This window comes from Lutra lutra, chromosome 7 (genome assembly GCF_902655055.1).
Source record: "Lutra lutra chromosome 7, mLutLut1.2, whole genome shotgun sequence".
In the NCBI taxonomy this organism is placed as follows: domain Eukaryota; kingdom Metazoa; phylum Chordata; class Mammalia; order Carnivora; family Mustelidae; genus Lutra; species Lutra lutra.
This window is the reverse complement of record NC_062284.1, coordinates 138,735,374-138,748,045: the sequence shown is the minus strand read 5'-3', so window position 1 is coordinate 138,748,045 and position 12,672 is coordinate 138,735,374. Positions and strand designations below refer to the sequence as shown.

General features: G+C 55.9%; 1 long non-coding RNA gene across 1 annotated transcript in view; it reads right to left on the bottom strand.

Moving 5' to 3' along the window:
• LOC125103657 (uncharacterized) overlaps positions 1-12,180 on the bottom strand; it is a 47,689-nt gene extending 35,509 nt beyond the window's left edge. Inside the window, exons 1-2 of the long non-coding RNA XR_007128465.1 lie at positions 11,550-12,180; positions 10,945-11,273 (exon numbers count right to left, since the gene is read on the bottom strand). This is a non-coding gene — a long non-coding RNA (uncharacterized LOC125103657). The remainder of the gene's footprint in view (positions 1-10,944; positions 11,274-11,549) is intronic.
• Between the last annotated feature and the right edge of the window lie 492 nt (positions 12,181-12,672).

Here is a 12,672-nt window from a genome sequence, read left to right as displayed (position 1 = left end):
ACTCCAGTCTGTGAGGTGCTCGGTCCTTGACCAGAAAAACAAGAGGGACTGAGGTCAGGCGCTCCTAGAGTCTTCATCAGCAGCACCCTGCCACCTGTCACAACTCCGCTCCCCGCTTTCATCAAGAGTCAGTAAGGGGGGGACGTCTACGAAATGGGCCGGCAGGCAGATTTCTTTTGTCCCCAGTTGCAGTAACGTGCGCGCCTCCCGAGATTACTCACCTAATGCAAGTACCTCCTGAGTTTGGGGGTAATAACCTGGGGAAGTGTGCAAACAATCCTGCCATGCTCGGCGGGACGGTGACAGACACAGTTTAGGGGCAGGAACTGTATTTCTAGATCTATCTACTAAAGCCTGGAAGGTTTTACTGTGTTGGGGGCAGCCAGCAAGACTGTCATCGGCTTCACACTCACATCTGGAGGAACCCTCTTGACAAAGGCGAGAAGCAGCCAGAGGAGCCAGGGTTGGCAATGGACAAAGCCCTTCCCACGTGGCACCCCTCATGCAGCCACTGAGATGCCGGGAGCAGCCTGCGCTGAGCCAGCTCTGTCCCCGGTGCTGGGGATCCAGGGAACATACAGCTTTGAGGAGACAAGGGGCATGGATGCGGAGGCCAAAGAGTGGTTTGTGCTATGCCGTGGACTTCCATGGGGCTTGGAGAACCAATATGAAAGGCTTTCCTGGGACATTTGATGGGGCTTTTCATGATACCCAGAGCTCCGGAGATCTCAGCCTCATTTCTTTCTCTGCCCAGACCCTGAGAAGCATTCTAATTTGCTCCCTTATTCCCCTTTTCTTGCATTAAACATCCACACAAGCTTCCAGAAACCAAAGGAGTGAAGAAAGGGCCGGAGATGTAGGCAGGGTGCCCAGCCCCCTCCAATGCTGGTTGCCCAGGACCCTGGCTCCGGCGCTGGCTTCCAAGAGGACAGGCAGAGGAACGAGGAGGAAGCCATGTCCTCCGTGCCTGGTTGGCAGCAAGGCAGTATGAGTACAAACTGTCCACCGCCACGTGGACGCCTGCCAACACTGGGCATTGGCCAGCCTCAAAGATCACTGACTCCAGAATGATTTGATGCCCTGCTCGGAGACAAGCCCACTGTACAACCTTGGATCAGTGGCCTCCCCTCTCTGGGCCTTGGTTTGCTCACCTATAAATGGGGCCAGTGTGAGGGTGGAGGAGCATTCCCTTGCTGGGCCCACATTCTGGGGCAGTGAGCTCTCCAGCCCACAGCAGCTCCTCTCCCTGCCCGGGATGCTTTGCCCTTGGCATGATCTGGCAGTCAGCCTGGACCGAGGAAAGGCTCTTGGCCAGGTCCCAACTACCCAGAAACAGTTAAGAATTTACCCACTGGCCTGTGGACCATGCTTTTCTTCCTTCTCTTCCTCCGCCCTGTAACAATGAGAAGGTGGAGGTGGAAGACAGAGGTGGGATAAGCACCAGTGACCCCTAGAACCTTCTTCCTTGTGTCCCAGCTACCCTGTCCACTCTGCAGAGGTCAGTGCCCGACCAAGCACGGTGATCTCAAAGCAAACGGGCAAAGAGCAGTCCAGGCTTTGGCTCCTGACACTGACTTCATCTCCCACCCATTAAGCCCGCTGCTGGGGGGACGCTTGGGGAAGGTAGCCGGCGGATGCGTGCCCTGGATTCTCTCAGCTGTGGATGTAGGTCTAGGAGCATTATTTGAGGCCAGGAGCAGCCTGAACGTGCTTGCAGAGGCGCAGGGAGACCCACGGCTCGGTGAATCAGGCTGGGATCACTGGAATCAGCTGGGACACTGCCCGCTCCATTTCCTGTTGGCCAGAGTCCACCATGTCTGCGCAGCAAGTGCCTGAGCCAGCAGCTCCCTCCCCTTCCCTCCGAGCCCCCACAGGGTCGGCAGAGCTGGGGTCTGGGCAGCAGTGCCCGGAAAAACACTCAGGAACTGCAAGCAAGTGGAGCACAAGGGAAGAGGTCTGGAGGTCACTCCCAGACTGTCCCCAGACAGTCATGCTTACATTCACACCGTGTGTCCCCGTGAGCGCCTTCTACATCTTCACTGTGATACAGAAGTTACGGAGGGAGCATGAAATAGGACCACCAGCTAGCTTTGTCAAACCTGCACCCTCACTCAAACACCTTCCATGGCTCCCCATCGCCTATAAGACATGGAACGCTCCTTCTGTTGGCATCCAAGACCCAATCCGATCAGGCCAAGACGGAAGCACCTGCTTCTGCGGCCTGACCCTACAGCCAGCCATATGCCCCCCTGTTCACCCATCCCAAGCGGTCCAGCCTCTGCACGTCTGCTCATACTGCAATGCCCTGGGATGCCCTGCCCCCCTCATCTCTGCCTGACAAGTTGCGGCCCGTCTCTCAAGGCTGACATCAGATGGCCCCACGTCCCGCATCCAAACCCACCCTTCCCACCTCTGCCTGCTCGCTCACAGCAACCACTGTAATGAGCTACGGGGGTTACATAACACGTTTCCCAAGGATCTCAGGAGTCTGTCGAAGACAAGGGACAACTCGTCTACTATCAGTAGAGGTTTGGTCAATGTTACTGTGACAGGGATCGGCAAGAACACCAGCGGTGACAGTGAAAATTCCTCCTCCTGTAAGATTCGAGGAGAAGCATCTGCAATGAGCGGCGCCAGGAAGAGTCTGAATGCTCTCGGCCTTTTCCATGTTGATATACAGCGGGGCAGGCTGGCTTCACGGGGACCTGAACCAGGGCCCTGTATTAATCACTTATCCCACCTGCGAGACTCCTTATATCTTACATAACTGCACCCAGTCACTCACTCAGCTGGCTGTGGAGGCAAATGCACAAGGTGGTCCCTCTCTCCCTCCTACTCACCGTGCAATCATTATTTCTGAGTGAGGTTTGCTGTGCTTAAACCCAGGAGGGCCGCTCCTGATAAAAAGGCCAGAGCTTCTCTTCCCTGGTGGGAGAAGATAAGGGCCCGAGGAATAATGTCTGGGCCTCACTGTCCCATCTGTAGGAAAGCCAGAGCAGGAGTCAGACAGGAAACCAGACAGACTCTGCTCCTCTAGAACCATCGTTCCTTCAGAACATCCTGGGGCCCAGAACAGTGCCTGGACATAGCTGGGGTTCTGGGAGCATTTGTGGAAGGCAGAACAGGGAGGACAGCAGGACCACTAGGATTAATGGCAGCTGAGGAAATTGTGAAGCCCAAGGTCAGGAGAGATCTGGCCTATTTCTAGAAAGTTCTTCTGAAAGAGATTTCTAGATCCACTTTGATAACCCCGTCCAGGGATAAGTCACCCTAAACTACAGTGCCCGGTTAAAGGGCTTCACCTAAAACAACATGTATCTGGTGGAGGGCCCGGAAACTGAGCTCTGCCCCAGCCCACTTAAGTGTATTCCCCCGAATGGGGTTTCAGAAAGCACCGTTCACTGCCCTCGGAGCATCCAGCCTCGTCAGTCCCTGGCCCCCACAGGCCAGAGGGAACGCTGGGCAGCTGCACAGTTTCAGGAATGGCACAGAAGCCAGTGTGGCTTGAAGGGCAGAAGCAAGGGGCGGGAGGCAGGAGAGAGACCCAGGACCAGTGCGTGCAGGGCCTGGCACCTTCCCAAAGCCGCTGGCCACTGCTTTTGGGGAGACAGCAAGCCCCTGAGAGCTCTGAACAGAGGAGGGCGGTGAGACCCACTGGAAAGCAAACTGTAGAGGGCAGGAGGGAAGCCGGGAAGAGTGGCTGGGAGAGAGGAGGGGGGCCTGGGTGGAGCCGATGAGAGTGGCCAGCCTGGTGGGGGGGTGCCTTATTCTGGGGATTCTGCAGCAGGAAGGGTCATTAGTGATCAGCCAGCCGTGAGAACCCGTTGGTCTGGAATCTCGTCATGCCTGAGAGAGGAATTACAGGGCAGGTGTTAAAAATATACCTGGTTCTGATACAACAGGTCTGCAAAGGGGCTCAGGGCACCTGTATTTTAGTAAGCTCCCAGGCACGTTCATGGAAGTGGTCGCCCGGACCACACTGGGGATAAACCTTGCACGACCCAGTCCTTCCACCTGACGGCCCAGGAAGCTTGGGGCGAGGACAGAGTGTGGCAGAGGCTTGCCCCAGGAACCCAGGTGAGACAGAGAGAATGCAGGCCTGAGGGACAGGTGCCTAACTCCCCCCGAGGCTCTCCCCGCTGGGCTCTTTGCTCCGCTGCATCAGCCACGTCTCCCAGATTTTGAATGGACTTCTGAAGGGCGGGGCTAGGGGGCAGCATCCCAGGCCTCAGGGAGCAGGAGCAGGTAATGGACACTCTGCCGCTGCCCGCTGTCTCCCAGCACAGCCCCCAGCCCAGCCGCACCGAGAGCTGGGGCTCAGCGTGTTTGTGATGAACCGCGGACAGCACCCACGGGACGGCGGAGTGAGGGGGCGGCTCCCAGGGCTCAGGCAGGAGCGGGGGCAGGCACACCCGATGCCAGGAGGAGATGGCACCAGCCTGCGCCCATGGATGGAGCCGCCATCCCAGCCCACAGCCATGTCCTGGGGCAGGCCTGTGGACAAGCAGGGACACTGCCTCCTCTAGAGGGAATTTCGGGACTGACCCAGGCAACGTCAATACTGTCAGCCAAACGGACCGAGGACGGTCTCGACAGTCCCTTCTAGAAGCCAGGTGTACTGTTCCCCACCTGCTTTCTGGGGGGCGGATATGGGGTGCAGACTTCCATTTCTCTCGTTAGACTTCACATTGCAACGGCCAGGCTTACTTTTCTCGAAGTACTCGATAAAGCCCTCTCAGCAAGTTAGCTGTACGCATTCATAAATCATCTTCAGCTGCGCATTGTGCTCTCAAGCCACATTCATTTTATCAAAAAATAGAAGACTTGTCAATATTGATCATGACGCCGATACCAATTGCTGTTATCATCCGCTTCCTGAATTAAAAGGAATCGAGGATCCTTTGGGGGTCACGTCAAGGCCACTAGGAACTAGGACGGTTTACCCGTGGCGGAATGGAGCAGTGTGTTGGCCAGGATCTGGGACGACATGAGCAGGTAGAGGCTGAGACACTGGGGTGACCAAGGTCGTGGACATTCCCTATTTGCTGGTCTGCTTCAGGATGCTGAGTGGGGCACACGTCGGCTCATCACAGATTATCAAGAACAGGAACCAACAAGGGCTATGTTGAGCCTCCCGTGCACAAAGCCTCGCAAATTTGGAGACGCACCACCCTCTGCCCACCAGGAGAGCCTATGAAGGGGGAGGTTTAGCCCCGCGTACAGCACCCCTCTTGTCCACGCTCATCGTAAGCCACACGCACAGACGGCACGAAAACTTCTAAAATCCTTTAGTGAATGTATGCCAGGACTCTTGGGGCTGTAAGCAGACATTAAATCATTTCTACGATCGTGTCCTAAATACCGTTCATCAAAACCACAGATCACAAACGTCGGTGCCCTCTTGCCTTACGCCCGATACCTCTGTACGGCCACTTTTGCATTTCCTGCCACTTAACGGCCATATGTACTAGAAATCTGGCCCGGAGCTGCAAAGCCTGGGCATCTGTTCTCTCAAGGTTCGGGGGCAAAAGGTGCACTCAATGGGTCTCACGGGAGCCGTGCAATGTTCTTTCTAATTCACCGAATCAAAAAATTGGGCCGGCCAGGAAGATGTTTCGGTATCTCGCAGATGACAGATGAATCACAGTTGAGTTTTCCAACGCTTTCTGTCCGCTTTTTCTCGTTAATCACCTATCACGGAACTTAAAGCTCTGGCAGATAAGCAGTTTAGGAATCTAGGCGAGGTAGAGGGAGGGTTTGGTTTGTTAAGACTTCGCTCGCAGGACACGGCAAGGCCAGCATTGGAGGCCACAGGATTTTAAGCCGCCGGCAAGGAGAACCAGCCTGAGTGTCGTCACAAGAATGGAGGGACAGGAGCGCCTGGGTGGCTCAGTGGGTTAAGCCTCTGCCTTCGGCTCAGGTCATGATCCCAGGGTCCTGGGATCGAGCCCTCCATCGGGCTCTCTGCTTAGCAGGGAGCCTGCTTCCTCCTCTCTCTCTGCCTGTCTCTCTGCCTACTTGTGATCTCTGTCTGCCAAATAAATAAATAAAATCTTAAAAAAAAAAAAAGAATGGAGGGACAGGTGACTTCGGGGACTCCCTTACTGGCTGTAAACTGTGTGTCTGGAATCTCCTGTTCTAGGTTTGGATGCTGCTTGTCCAGATCTGCAGGCTGATCGGCAAAGAACAGCAGGAGCTCAACGAAGGCACATGGACTCCGATGGCCCCTGGAAGAGCCCGTGGTGATGGCATCTCTAGGCGGTAGCTTGAAACGTTCTTCAAAACCTGCATTTCCTCCAAGTCCTGGAAATTCTTTTTTTTTTTTTTAAGATTTTATGCATTTATTTGAGAGAGAAAGAGAAAGAGCCGGGGTGGGGGAGAGACAGAGAGAGGGAGAAGCAGACTCCCCACTGAGCAGGGAGTCTGACTCGAGCTGGATCCCAGGACCCGGAGATATGGCCTGAGCGGAAGGCAGATGCTTCACCGACTGAGCCACCCAGGTGCCCCAGTCCTGGACATTCTTAAAAGCTGCAGCTAAACCTTGAGATTCTGGTCTATGTTCCTCCTCTTTCCTCCCAGCTCGTTGTTTAGGGAGGATTAACCCGTGCAGCATCTTGGAGGTGCAGGCATGCTCCTTTGGGAAGCTTCTGTTACATAACTTCAATTGTGAGGTCCTTCTCGGAGGTGTAGGCTGGCAACGCCTCCCGAAACGTCCCACGTGCCAGGGTGGGCTCACATCCCACAGAACACCAGGGTGACACAGGACCTGGAGAAGTTATTTTAGCCTCCTCGGAAGAACTACCAACACTAACCCTTTTGGGGGAAACTTTGGCGTCTTTCTGAACACGTCCAGAATCTAATACATCTGACACAGGAGTTAAAAGAAATCCAACATCCTTACAAAACCCCCAGCGAATTCAAAATTCTCAGGATAGTCAGATCAGCCCCACAGGTCACCCACATAGAATCCCCTGCCTATTCTCTTGGTGCCACGGTGCTGTTGAGAAATTTGGGATGAAAGGACACAATCTGGTTGCCAGGCACATTGCAGGGATGGTGGCAATGAGGTGTGGCACGGGTGACTTAATTCTAAATCCTCTGTGGTTCTGCCAATTCACTAACTGCGCGGGTCTGAGCACCACGCTCCAGGGGACACTCTCTCGAGCCCCAGGCTCCTCATCTAGAATGGGCGGTTGGTGACATCTCCTCTGCAGACAAGACAAAGTGTGTTTGAGGACTGCTGGTTCCCTTCCTCGCCGCTGTCCCCTCCGTATCTGCCAGGGACTGCGGCTCTGCTAGGGAGCCTGACCTCGGACACCAGCCTGCTTCAAGTGTTACAGGGAAGCCCGCACAGAGAACCCAGCAAAAACACCACTGCCAAACCTCCAAACTTCTCACCAGCTTTCAGCTTCGGCTGAGTTCTAGGCTCTAATTAAAGTACTTCCCATTTGCAAAACAATGGCAAACAGTAATTACATACTTCTTCTCCTTACCTTCCAGGAACAGCCTGAGACAGAGGCAGAGCCTCAGCTTCCCCAGGACCTCAAGTTACACACACAGAACGTCATGCTCTTCCTACCCCAATGACCCAAATTACATACAGGCTCCTGCGGCTCCGGCCACACGGACCCTAGAAAGGGTCACGGCTCACTCCAGCCCTCTCCGATGCGTGCCAATTCTCCACTGTGCAGGGATGCCAGCATAATAGCCTTTAGAATGAAAGCCCCATCATCACACGTTCAGGGGAGAGTCCCTGTTTAGGGTACTAAAGGGAATGTTTTATAACGACTGGTTTGCCTTACTGTTTATACAGATGTCTAATTGGAAATGTTATGTAACCTTACAATAGGGAGCATCCTCGAGCTATTAATAACCAGCTGTATCCCCAGCCAAGGACTCCTGACACTTAGATTTGGAGAGATCACCTTTTCTAACACACACACACACACACACAGACAAGTGCAGGCACACACACAGACACAGGAACACAGGTACACTTGCCGCAGGTACACCCACAGATGCCTAGAGAACAGGAATAACTTGTCCAAAGTCCCAGAGCCAAGGAACAACAGAGTCAGGGACAAATCCCACACTTCCTTACCTCTGGGGATGTTCCTTTCATTGACAAATCCATTAAGTACCTTCGCACATCCTTAATGTTACACAAAGTCCTGGCACCCCCTAGGTTCCCGGGATGCCGGGCATCTCAGCTCTAAGCAAGGCTTCATATCTAGGCTCCCGGTTCAGAGACAGAATGCCAACAAGGTAACACCTCATTGTTCTTTTGCCTTTGTGATACGAGTCCGTCCTGCCCTCCCAAAAGAAACTGAAGGCACCCCAAATGTATTTGTACATGAGGCCACTGTATGTACGGTACCCATGAGCCCAGCCTTAGAGATCTTCCAAAAAGAGATGGGTTTAAGACAAACCCAAAACTGAAAAGGGAGGTTTTATTCTTGATTACACATTCTCATGCTCGGGGTGGGAGAGGCAAAAGAAGGGGAAAGAACTAAAGAACTAAAAGAAGGGGAAATCTAAAAACTAGATTATCAGGCACAGAAGTAATGTTTTACCGTGTAATCTGGCTTTGGATATCAGTCGTATGATCTATGACATAAAAAGTGTCTTTTCATAATTACCATTTTCAAAAAGTAATTCAACAAAGATTGTTTCTCTGCATTCGTTTTTACACCAAACTGGGCAGGTTAGCCATGACAAGCTGAAGCACGGCACCCACGATGCGGGGAGATTAGATTAATATGCCCACATGGGATGCATCACTTGCTGTTTCCAGACCCTCCGAGCTTGTCAAAATGAAAGCTTCGCTCTGGTTTTGTGAATTTCAAGCAGTCACAAAACCCGCGGGGAGCTTAGTTTCTGGGAAAAAGGTGAGACATGCCCATCTCACTTGGGATTCAGTAACACTTTAAAAGGTTCATTAATCCACATCTTAAAAGACCTATGACAACCCCATTAAGGGCCCATAGGTCAAGTTGATGGATTTAGCTGCGACAGGCAAAGAACAAGTCAGGGTCTAAACATTCCTGTGGCCAACTTTTTGTCATAGTCCCTCTGGGTCCCGGCTTGGGTGGGTTGTACCTGCCACTGATATAACCGGCAAACATGGTGGGGAGAGATTTCTAAAAACCACTTTATTTACAGGGTTAATTGTTTAAGCTGAGCAGTCTTTACCTATTCAACTATGATGGATTCTTTCCAGAAGGGACTGGCAGGCTCACCAGCTTGCCAATTTCTAGCCAGCTAGACCTCTAATTGATGCACTGTATTTGATCAGTTCCTAGGGGCCAATGTCATTTCCCCCAATGAAAAGCCTAACCCCATAACCCCAGTCTGGCACCTTGGGACAATTTACAGCCACCATGCTTTAGACCAATAAATAATCCATCCACCAGGGCACTGCTCAGCCTCACCCTCCTTGGGGTGGAAGCTAAATCTTGCAGTTCCCCCCTTCAACCATGGCTTCTTCTTGGAAATCAACAGCATATTCAGGGCAGAGCTGTTAGTCCAAATGCATGTGTCTGATGAACTCACGCACCCCGGCTCAGGCCAGCAACCCACTCTCCTCCCAATCCCAGGATTATTTAGTTGGAAAGGAACCAAGAGGTCATCCAGTCCGGCTCCGGGAGTCAGGAAACTGAGGCCCTTCCTGCTAAGGGCTCTCCCTGCACCAATACCAACACTAGACATGTCGTGGAGACAACTGCCAAGCCCAGCACTTGGACACTCGATCAAGTAAACGAGACACTCAGACCAGTTTGCTTGAAATGCTGCAAGCTGGAGAAATGGGCACCAGCAGAAGGCCCCATGTCTACATCAAGCCCCTCCCCCTTTTTTCTGGGCTAGCAAGTGTGCAGTGGGCTGACAGGGACCGCTGGGCAAGTATGAGCCAAGATGATGTTTCCGACAGGGTCGGTTCCTAAATGGGGGCCCTCTGGGCTCAGTCCCCCTGTGCTTGCGAAGTAACCATCTCTAAGATTTACACAACCAGGGGCAGGTGGCCTGGATTAGCCCTCACCCCACGGAAAGGTTTAGGACATGGATTCTGGGGCTAAGCACATGCCAGCAGACAGAGCCTAGGAGGGGCTGGGAAGAGGACCCCAACTCTGCCCTTTGCATCCCTGAAGAGGCCTGAGAGAAATAGGATGGCAGGAAAGGGAGCACCCAGGGGACCATGTTAACCTCCCCCCTTAACTAAGAGAAGTAATCTTGTGCTTACAATTCACATGAGGGCTTAGCAGACATGGTAGAGAGGAAGGACAAGAAGAATACATGCTACGGGCAATTTATTTCCCCCTAGCAGATCCTCCCCGGCACAGGTGCTTGCACACATATGCAATGATTCCAGGAGGCAGTTCGTAGAATTGGGACAAGTGTGTTTGTTACAAAGGGGTCAGCTTGGTGGAAAGAAGACCCTGGTTTCCAATCCTGGTCTCTCGCACTCTGGCCTTGTGACCTTGATTAAGTCATTCAACCTCTCTGGGCCTCAGTTTCCAAATCTGAGCCATGTTAGAAGGGGGACCTACTTCCCTGGGTGTTTTCAGGCACGCTACCCAGCACAGCTTGGACACCCATTACGTAGTCACTATATATGAGTCGTCTCCTTGCACAAATGAATCTCCCCCACCCCACAGACCAGTCTGAGCCAAGATGCATATATCCTTATCTGGACCAAACAGGTCTCCCGCCTGCGTGTCAAGCCCGCATCTGCCTCCCCGATGGCAGTGGCAGAGGAAAGCCCCGGGTCTCGAAGGCGCCTGGGAGGTTTAGCCTCCCAGGCAGGGTTTGGGGATACAGGAAATGGAGGGGTTCAATCGGGAGCCCCGCAGGCTTCCAGGCTCTCGGTGGGGGCCGAGCAGGGGGCTCGGAGGAGGCCTCCTGGCCGGGTGAAGGGGCTTTGTTCCCGAGGCGGAGGGCCTGGCTTACCCAGCAGCGCATCCGGAGGCGGGCGGGGGGCGCGCGGGGCACGCAGCAGAGCCACAGCCCGGCCGGGGCCCGGGCGCCGTAGCCGAAGGAAGGCGAAGAGGAGAAGGAGAAGGTGGTGAAGGAGGAGGCTGCCGCGGGCTCCTGCCTCATTCTCCCGGGCAGCGCCGACCCGCTGGCCGCCGCCGGCTGGGGCTGGCCGCCGGGCGCCGAACCCCGTGCGCGCCGCTCATGTCCCCGTCCACCGCTGGCGAGGTGTGCGCGCAGCCGGGTCGTCTCCGGGCGGCGCCCCGGGGCTCCTCATGCCCCGCGCAGGGGCTCGGCAGGAGGACCTCGGGGAGGCAGCGCGGAGGGAAAGAGAGAAAGAGAACGTGAGAGCGCGCAGAGCTGCACCCCGCGGGGGCCGGGGGCGGCGGGCTCCGGGCAGGACCGCGCCGCCCCACCTACCGCGCCGCTGAGCCCAGCGCTGCAAGCCAGGCGGGGCGCCGAGCCCCAGAAACTTTAGCACATGGCCGGTCGGCGGCCGCGGTCGCGGGAGGTGCCGGGCTCCGCGCGCGTCCCCCACTCCCTGCCCCAGTCCCGGCCCCCGCCCCGCGAGCCCAGCTTACCGGCGGCGAGGGCGACCACGGCGGTGGGGCGCCCACCCGGCTGCGCGCAGAGCGGTGCGCACCGGCTGGTGGGGAGGAGGAGGGGGCCGGCGGGGTCGGGGTCCCTGCGAGGGAGGGGCACCTGGGCGGTGGCGATCCGAGCGGGTTAAGGCATCCTGGGAGGGGGCCGCGTGAGGGTCGGGGTCTGCAGCCCCGCCAGGGGAGGGTCCGTGCGCCCTCGCCCGCGCCCCGCGGCGCGGCTGCTGACAGCGCGCGCGGGCTTCCCTGGGCCGCGGGTCTGCGGAGCCAGTCCCGTTACCTAGCGACTCGCTCCGGGGAGCCCACGCTGACGCGCGCGACTAACCGGGCTGCGGCAACCGAGGGGAAGGGAGGGGAGGGGGAGCGGCGGGAGGGAGGGAGGGGGAGGGCGGGCGGCTGGGGCCGGAGCTCCTCCCTCCGCCTCCCCCTCAGCGCTGGGGAGGGGGCCCCGGGGAAAGACTTGGCCTCAGCCCCGCCGGGGAGGATTGGGAGGCTGCGGGAGCGGATAGGGGAGGCGCAGAGATGCTCCTCCCTCACTGGGGACGCAGCAGCAGGTGGCGGCGTGGCCGGTTGAGGCCCGGCGCCCACAGGCGCGTGGAGACGGGTCCGGCCCGGGCGGGAGCGCGGCGAGTGTGGTTGTGGACGCGTAGGTGTGTGTGACACCCTCCCACCCACGTGGCATACATGGGGACCTGAGGACGCGAGTGAAGGAGGAGCCTCCTCCTTCCTTGGTTTCCCTCCCTCCCTCCTTCCTAGACATTCTGCTCCAGCGACGACTGTCTCTTCGTCATGGAAGCGCAGGTCCCTCATCTCCCTGCTCTGAGCTCCTCCTACTTTCTGAAAACAAGAGGTTGGGGCAACTGCCTTGTCCTGATCAAACCACCACCTTCCTTCCCCAGCCCCTGGCGATGCCTCCCCACCCCAACTCCCGCGTCCCCCAGCTTGCCCTGGGGACCCTATAACGTGCCTTAGGGTGCCTTCCTGTTTCTGCGTTTGGGGCCTTGCAGCCTGGGGTTCACATTTGGGCCTTTTCAACTGTCTGTAGTATGTCGGATGCTCCTTTAGTTACTTCACATCTTCAGTAACCGGAGAGCTTGTCAGGGAC